At 55.6% G+C, this 9,079-nt stretch overlaps 1 pseudogene; it reads right to left on the bottom strand.

The window, feature by feature from the left end:
- Positions 1-467: 467 nt before the first annotated feature.
- Positions 468-7,218, bottom strand: LOC131479377 (catechol O-methyltransferase-like; annotated as a pseudogene).
- Positions 7,219-9,079: the final 1,861 nt, after the last annotated feature.

The following is a 9,079-nucleotide window of genomic DNA, read 5'->3' as shown; positions in this document are numbered from 1 at the left end:
TCCTAGGTGGACAGTTGTGCCTAGTGGTGGTGGAGGAGGAAGGGGCTTCAGGTTCCCCTGATCAGGCCACTAGCAATACCCAGGTTCAGGTGCGCTGACCAGCAGGGGCCAGCCAAGGGCCCACCCGGAATATCCAGCACCCAAAAAGAGGCAGCAAAGTGGGTGGGATTGCAGCAAGGGAGTCCAAGAAGAATGGGACTGAACTGCCATCCTCTACTGAAATATTAGATTTTTCATTTCCACAGTATGTAGTTCGTATCCAAGGTGATTTCTGCTGCCTGGACTGAGTAAAGAGTTAGAGCTCATTATGTCAGAGGTGCAGACAGGGCTGGAAAGTGGAGCTGTGGCTGAGGCACTCTGTTGCCACAAGCTGGCGAGAAGCTGGAGGACTTGGGGTCAAGGCATGATTGCTAGGTGCCCAAAGCTATAGCACAGGGAGGCAGCTGTGGCCAGGGCCCAGGCTCTAAGGCTGTGCCTGGCACTTGAAGGCAGATACTCCAGGCAGCAGCAGCTGAAGCAGGGTTGGCAGGGGCCAGCTTGGTGGAGGGACCTAGGGCAGGGTGCATAGTTGAGGTCATGCTGGACCAACTGGGCCCACATAGATGGCCTTCTCCATCCCATCCACTACCTGGATGTGTTGCAACATGGAACTGTAGTGGGTGCACTGGAAGCTGCTGCTTCTACGCTTGTGTACCAGGAAGTCTGGGTTTCCCAGGCAGATGACATTGTTGCTCAACAGCACCATCCCCTTCCGCAACAGGCCCCACTGCTGCAGGAGACAGGGAGAGATGACCCTTGGGGTAGAGTAGGGTCAGGCATGCCCACATGGGAACCCCAGGTGGAGTTCATGGTTCTTCGCTTCAGCCAGGTTCAGCCTTGGCTGTTGGGGGTCATTTGGAGAGTGAACCAGAGAATGAAAGATTTTTTCTGTCTCCCTCTTTTTGTATCCTGCTTTCTAAATAGTAAAACAGGAAGTTAAGAACTAGGGGCTGGTGTTGGAGCATAGCATGGGAAGCCCCTGCCTGGGATGCTGCCACCCCACTTGGGCACTGGCTGCTCCACTTCTGATTAGACTCCCTGTAAATGATCCTAGGAAAGCAGTGGAGAATGGTCTAAGAACTAGGGCACCTACAGCCACGTGGGGCACCTGGATGGTGTTCCAGTCATGGCTGGGCTCACCCTCCAGGGACAGTGTGTCCGACAGGTAACGCTCCTTCCAGTGGTCCAGGAACACCATATCCAGGGTGTCCACGTCATGCTGCTGCTTCAGCTGAGGAAGGAGGTCCTGGGATGCTCCCAGCAGCATGGTGACTTGTAACAGCAGCTGTTGATGCCTCCTTGGGCAACAACTGGGCACAGCTGCAGCCTTTTCCTCCCTGGGTACCAGCTGGACATGGCTGCAGCCCATCCTCCCCACCCCAAATCCAGGCAAGCCTCCCCACTCTCCCGCTCTTGGGAAGGGACCCTAAGTCTGACCCATGTGGGTCAGAGAAGCTGCACCTTGTCCTGCAGGCCCGGCAAAGTCCAGCATCTGCTGGGTGATGGCTGCAAAGTCAGGGTTGATCTCCATGGTGAACAGTCCCCCACCTGGGGGCGTCAGGTGGGCCATGTGCATGGCTGAGTAGCCACAGTAGCCCCAGCTCCAGCAGCATGGAGGAGCAATACTCCCACATCACTGCATTCGCAATCTCTCCTGCAAGGGGCAGAGGTAGCAGAGGGTGGCTTGAAGGCAGGTGGGGGTGGCGGGTGCCTGACCCAGCTCCCTCTCTCTCCCTCCAGTGGGATCTGCTGCCTACCTCCCCCACCTCCCAGCTCACAGGCCCCTGGTTCCATTGTGCACCTTATCCCTGTGTCCTACCATGTTGTCTCTCCAGCCCTGGAAGCTACATATGGTGCCCCCTCAAGGGGGTGTGGGATGACCAGCAGGGGTTGCCCCATCCCCTCCCCTGGGTCCTGCAGCTAAGATGCCTGTGTCCATCCTGGAGTTCAAGGCCAACAGGACAGCCAGGGAGAATCTGCCAAGCTGGTCCCATGACTCATGCCCAGAGGTCAGAAGGAGCCACACCCACCACCCACCACCCACCTAGTACAGGAGCTCCTGAACCCAGGGTGCTGAGAAGCCCCAGAGGCTGATGTTGGTGGACACCACGGTGGCCCGTGTTTCCCCTGGGCAGACATGCACTGTCCACTTTATCCGTGTGGACAGTGGTGTGGGTGCAGGCTGGGGCACAGGAGGCCAGTCTGCTGGCTGCACAACCTTTGTCCAGGAAGAGGGCTCTGGACCTGCAGCTGGGCCCATGGAGCTCCAGATCATTCCCTCGCCCTGGCCTGGGTGCAGCCACAACCCCAGAGACAAGGTGAAAACAGGTTTCCCCAGGCCTGGCCCAAGGACGCCACCCCTCCCCAGTGACCACTCCCGTGGCCTCTGTCTGCCACCACTCTCACCTTTTATTTTGCCCACAATCATGGTTCGCTCCTGCGAGCAGAAGGCGTCGATGGTCCCCACGCTGAGCGTGCTGCTGCACATGGCGCAGGATGTGGATCTCCTTGCTGTCACCCACGCTGTTGGAAGCAAGTGCACACAGACAGCAAGGCTGAGTGCTGCTGGTGGGCACCAGCGGCTGGCACCGCCCACAGGGGGCGGGACCTGGGCTTGAGCCTGGCAGGTTGGGCAGAACGAAGTGTGGGTGTGGCAGAGTTTGGGTGGTCATGGGCGTGGCTAAAAGGGGGTGTGGTGGGGAATGATGGACTGTGGGGCACACAGGATGGAAAAGGGCCTGGAATGGTAGAGGTTGGTTCGGGGCGGGGCAGGGCGGAAAGGGCCTTGGCGCAGACGCTGTAGCTTTTCTGAGTGGCGGAGGTCGGGAGGGGCGGGGTTAGGGAAAGGGGCGTGGCGGGGATTTATGGACCTGTGGTGTGGACAGGGTGGGACAGAGCGTGGTGTGGTGTGGCAGGTCTCGGGAGGGGCGTGGCTAGGGCCTGGGTCAGAGGCGGGGCTCCCTGCTCTTCCTCCACCACTCAAGGGCAGCAATGGCCGCCCCGCGGTGCACGGGGCTGGGCTGGCCTGGGACCTTTGAGGCCGGAAACCTGCCCCAGCGAGGCTCCCTGGGCCTCCCCTAAGGGGAAAGGCGTGGAAGCCGGCTCTCCCCTGCACAGGCCCGGCTCCGGAGTTGAGGAAGGACCCGGCCGAGGGGAGCGCCCCTGGTGACAAGGCCGGAGCCCCTCCTGGACCTCCAGAGGCACCTGAGGCCTTGGGGACTCGGAATGAGCTTCCACCAGTGTCCTTCACACACCGCCGCCACCATGCGCCCTGCAGGGGACTTTGGACAGATGGGAAGAAGTTTGTTTTGGCGTGGGTTGGTTTATCTGAATGAGCGTTCCTGGTAAACTTCCTGTGTGGATTTGCAGGAAACTCACACAAATCATTGTCTCTAAATTCCGTTTCCTGCCATGCCCAAGATGGGCTCGGACCACTTGCCTGGACAGCACAGTTGTGGGGGCGGTTTCTCTCTCCCATCCCCATGGTGAGGTCCCGCGAGGGGTGAAGGTCTGCCCAGCCGTGGTATCCCAGGGTGGGCTTGTGGGGTAGGCAGACTGGGCTGAGCCCAGCAGGGTCGAGTGCCCAAGGCTGAGTCCCCGAGGGTGGCAGGGGACAGGCTTGCAAGCAGAGCCAGGCCTCCGCCAGCCAGGCCAGCACCTTACACCTCGCATCAGATCCACCAGCCACAATCAGCCCCTTACCTTCCTAAAGTGCCCAGGGCCACAGGGTACAGAAGAGAGCTGGACAGGGGACAGAGCTGCACCAGGCATGTACCAGCTGTGGATCCCGGACATGGCCCAAGCACCCACCTCATACCACCAGGCAGGGAAGACTGGGACACCTGATTCCTACTCTATACCAGTCCCACCCCCTCCTGTGGCCAAGGCTACTGTCCCATGGTGGCCAGCATGGCGGCCCCACACCCTGGATGGGGCTAGTGGGATCATCGCCTGTCCCTCCTCACCTGAATTTCCAGGTTGAGGGACAGGCAATGCCCAGGTCAGGCTGAGAGGTGGGGATGTTTTTGCTCCACAGGTTGACTGGCCCTCAGTGGTACATTTGAGAATAGTTACAATGCGAAAGGATAAATTTTGTCTATTTTACAATTTTAAAAAATGCAGTAGAATAAAATAATAATAAAAATAATAATAATAAAAACCAACAAACCCTTTTACTGGACCTCCCAGTTCCAACAAGAATAAGGATAAGGAACAGGCAGTTCCTATGAGCACTCGGGGCCCATGCAAACAAAGGCTCCCCCAGGACTCTGGAACTTGGGTCATTTCTGGCTGGCCAGTGAGCTCGATGGGGGAGTGTGCCCCTTGGGGACAGAACACCTGTCCACTGTAGCTCCTCCTTGCTAAGGGCCCTCCCGCAGTGTGGGCATAGAGAGGTCAGCAGGAGCCCAGCAGGTTCACGGCCCTGGGTGGGGCAGGCCCTTGGTCAGCTGCCATCCCCTGGATGGCTGGGGAGAAGGTGGAGTCTGCGTCAGCCTCCTCTTCCGGAAGCAAAGCAGGTGGAGCAAACTGCTCCTGTGTCCAGTGAGGCTGGGTATGGCCCTTTGTCCGCTCTTGTAGGCTCATGCCAGGAGGAAGGGCAGGTAGGCTGGATCACTGGGCAGGCAGCGGGCCCCATGGGTCTAGCAGGTGCCTCCAGGCAAGCGTCAGGAGGAGCGGGCCTGAGCAGGGCTCTTGGGGTGCTCAGGATCAGCTGGGTCGCCCCACAGGGGAAGCCAACCAAGGGTCTACCTGCGGCAACCACCCCTATCGCAGGCAGCCAGGCAGGGGCAGGTTTGCAGCATGGGGAGGCTCAGAGACCGAGAATGGACTGAGCTGTCACCCTCTATTGAAATGTCAGATCTTTAATTTCCCTGGTATACAGTTGTGTCCAAGGTGCTTAGAGCTTCCCAGACAGTCAAGGGGTTAGAATCCATTCTGTCAGAAGGGCAGAGAGGCTGGGCTGGGAAGTGGAGCTGTGGCTGAGGCACTCTGCTGCCACCTGCTGGCACGAACCTGGAGGACAGCTTGAGGACAAGGCCAGGACATTTGCAGGTGCAGCTCCTGTGTCTCAGGAGCCCAGAGTCCAGATGGGAGCACCACTGGCTGGGCCCACGCATGATCCTGCTGGCATCCCTTTGTTCACGCCACAGCTGTCCTGTACCACAGCACAGGGAGCATGTGTGGCCAGGATTTTCAGGCACTAAGTATGCCTGGCACTTAAAAACAAGTACCCAGGTAGCAGCAACAGAAGCGGGGTTGGCAGGGACCAACTTGGCAGATGGAATCAGGAAAGAGTGCATGACTGAGGTCACACCAGGGCACCTGGGCCCACACGATAGCCTTCTCCAGCCCATCCACCACTGACATGTACTCCAGGAATGAGCTGTAGTGGGTGCACTCGAAGCTGCTGCTGCCAAGCACATGTGCCAGGAAGTATGGGCTCTCTGGGAATATAACATTATCAGGCAGCAGCACTGTCTCCTTTTGCAACAGGCCACACTGCTGTGGGGGACAGAGATGGTCCCCGGGTGTGGGAGGGGGCAGTCAGGGATGCCCTGCTAACCTGCCCCAAACCAGAAGTACTACTCCCACCCTTCCTCAACCCCCTGCCAGGGTGTGGGTCTGAGGAAAAGAGCTTTCTGCCCCACAGGCTCCTGGTTCCTTTCCCAGCCATGCACACAGCAGGTGCTCAATAAATACTGGCTGGATGAAAGCCAGGGTCAGCCTCAAGTGTGTGGGTTGGGTGGCGGGGTGGGATGGACATCAGGGCAGCCCAGGGAATGCGGAAGGAAATTTGGGAGTGTGGAAATTTCCCTGACACAGCCATCAGAAAGAAGCTGTGTTGAAAATAAAGCTGTCTTGGGTGGGCATTTGGCATAGCAGTAGGGACTTCTGTGTGCCACGTGGGAGTATCTGGGTTCAATGTGCACCTATGTGGCTTCTGACCCCCAGCTACCGCCTAATGTACACCTTGGGAGGCAGCAGGTGCTGCAGCCACCTGCTGGGTGCCTACCACCCACTTGGGAGCCCTGGATCTACCAGCCTGGCCCCAGCCCTTACAGGCACTTCGGGAATGAACCAGTGGATTGCACCTACCCAGCTCTCTCTGCCTTTGGAACACATTTATTTATTTTCAAAAGATTTATTTATAGTTACAGAGAGAGAGAGGCAGAGGAAGAGAGATCCTCCATCTCTTGGTTTATTCCCCAAATAGCTACAATGGTCAGAGCTGGGCTGGTCTCAAGTTGGGAGCCAGGAGTTTGCTCTGGGTCTCCCATGTGGGTACAGGGTCCAAAGGCATTGCTTTCCCAGGCCACAAGCAGGGAGCTGGATGAGAAGTGGAGCAGCTGGGACATGAGCTGGGGCCAAATGGGATGCCTGTGCCACAGGCAGAGGAATAGCTTGCTATGCCACTACACCAGCCCTTAAACAGATTTGTTGTTGCTGTTTTTAAAAAGCAATCTCAACTCCAAAACAGAATCAAACATGCAGCCCTGGGCATCTCCGGTCTCAGGCAGGAGGGGTCCCTAGTGATGATGCTGGCATTAGTCGCTGTGCAGCCAGTTCCCGGTGTCTCTGGCTTGCTAGTGGGAGAAAATGCAGGGCCCCTGTGCAACTGTGCAAAATACATATTCCTGGGAGGTCAGGCCATCAAGCATGCTCATGAATGCAAACAGGAAGTGGCATCATGCAAAGCCAAAAATATGGAATGTCTCAGGAAAGCAGTTGGACCTCCTGGCTTCAGTCTGACTCAGCCTTGGCCGATGCAGCCATTCATGGATACAGCAAGAAATGGAAGATCTCTCTCTTGCTCCCAGCATGTAGCAGCTAGGCCCTGGCAGAGAAAGAGTGTTCCTGTAGCTGCACACCTACATGTCCTCTCCCAATCCCCACCCCACCCACCTGCCCAACAGCAGGTCCGGTCAGTGGTGCTCACCCCACCTGGCACCTCTCCCCCCTGGACCCTTCCTCTCATCTACCTGCCCTGACATCAGGCAGCACCTCTGTCACAGCTCCCTGTAGGAGCTCCAGGGCCAGTCGACATGCATGGGTCTCAGTGGCCCCTGTGCCAGCAGCCAGCAGGGCCAGTCGACATGCATGGGTCTCAGTGGCCCCTGTTCCAGCAGCTAGCAAGGCCACCTTGGCTGAGCTCACCTCCAGGAGCAGCGTGTCCAGCATGTAGCGCTGCTTTCAGTGGTCCAGGAACACCATGTCCAGGGTGTCCACGTCATGCTGCTGCTTCACCTGAAGGAGCAGGACCTGGGATGCTCGTCCTGTATGCATCCTCCTGGAATGCAAAGTGACCTGTAATAACAGCGGCTGTTTGTGCCTCCTTGGGCAACAACTGGGCACAGCTGCAGCCCTTTCCTCCCTGGGCAGCAACTGAACACAGCTGCAGTCCATCCTCCCTGCACCCCCACTCTCCCTGCTCCAGGCCAGCCTCCCTACTCTCCCACTGGTGGGAACAGTGCCTCAGTGTGCTGTACCACCTCCAGGTGTGTGGAGTAAAGAGGGGGTGGGACTAGGGGAGCATCCTGTCTGGATAGAGTTAAGGATGGGCCACCTCCAAATATTCTGGACCAGTAAACTGAGGTACAATTTGGTTTTTTTTGTTTTTGTTTCTGTTTTTTTCCTGCCAGCCAAAAGTTTTTTTGGGAGGAGAGCAGCCATCTGACAAGGTGACATAGGGGGGCCCGGATGGAACCTGAATTCATCCCCCATTGGAGACCTGGGGAGATTGTATAAGCAGAGAAAGGCTTGATGGGGACTCACTGGCCTGGGTGCCTCTCTCCACTGTGTTGTCTCTGGCTAGCCTGGACCTCTGACGGCTGTCACCTTCGACCTTGGACCAGAACCACCAGCCAAAGTCAGCCACTTCCTGGCACTCCAACAGACATTCTTGATATGGGATATAGGTCTGACAGGTTATCCACTATGCCACAACAATGGCCCCATTCTATTATTTATTTTAATTGGAAAGGCAAATTTACAGAAAGAAGGAGAGGCAAAGAGAAAGATATTCCATCCACTGGTTCACTCCCTAAATTGCAGCAATGGCCAGACCTGAGCCAATTTGAAGCCAGGAGCTTCTTCTGGGTCTCCCATGTGAGTGCAGCGTCCCAAAGATTTGGAACATTCTGTCTGCTTTCCCAGCCCACAAACAGGGAGCTGGATCAGAGGTGGCCATACAGGATGCTGACGTTTGTGGAGAATCAGCCTGTGAGCCACCGTGCTTGCCCTTAGGATTATTTTCCAACTAATAAATGTGAAAAATAAGTACTAAAGATTAAAGGTTGGGCCCGGTGCTGTGGCCTAGTGGCTAAATTCCTAGCCTGGAATGCGCCTGGATCCCACATGGGCACTAGTTCTAATCCTGGCAACCACACTTCCTATCCAGCTTCCTGCTTGTGACCTGGGGAAGCAGTCAAGGATGGCCCAAAGCCTTGGGGCCCTGCACCCATGTGGGAGACCCAGAGGAGCTCCTGACTCCTGGCTTCAGATTGGCACAGGTCCTTTTACCGCAAGCAGAATACAGGAAGCAAAAAGCAAATTAAATTCTTCTGTCATTTCAATCCTAAATGTCCCTTTTCACTTTGAATTCCAAGCTCCCAAAAGTTGCAATGGATATACAGATGAAGTCAGTTTGCTAAACATCTACTACAACAAAAGACCTTGAAATTGGTGATTATTGTGAAATCCAGCCATTAAATTGAAGGCCTGGATTCCAGCTTCTTCAGCATTACAAAATATTCCAAAAGACATGTAGTTGCAACTTGGGTACATTAACAAAGGAAACAGCAAACATTCACTTTATAATGATATAATGACATCAACCAAACACTCCTTAAAGCAAGAACATCTTTTGTTAATTTTAAACAATGAGAACTTAATGAGACAGTGAACATAAAAATTAACTTAATATAAAGACTTGTACTTAAAAATTAGCATACACGATTAAGCAATGCTGTATAGGAAGAAGTGCTATATGAATAACATGCATACACCACAACTGATAGGAATTTCAGCCTCCAGGATTTAT

This window comes from Ochotona princeps, unplaced genomic scaffold (assembly GCF_030435755.1).
Source record: "Ochotona princeps isolate mOchPri1 unplaced genomic scaffold, mOchPri1.hap1 HAP1_SCAFFOLD_104, whole genome shotgun sequence".
In the NCBI taxonomy this organism is placed as follows: domain Eukaryota; kingdom Metazoa; phylum Chordata; class Mammalia; order Lagomorpha; family Ochotonidae; genus Ochotona; species Ochotona princeps.
Note: the sequence above shows the minus strand (reverse complement) of the source record. Positions and strands in the feature narration are given on the sequence as shown.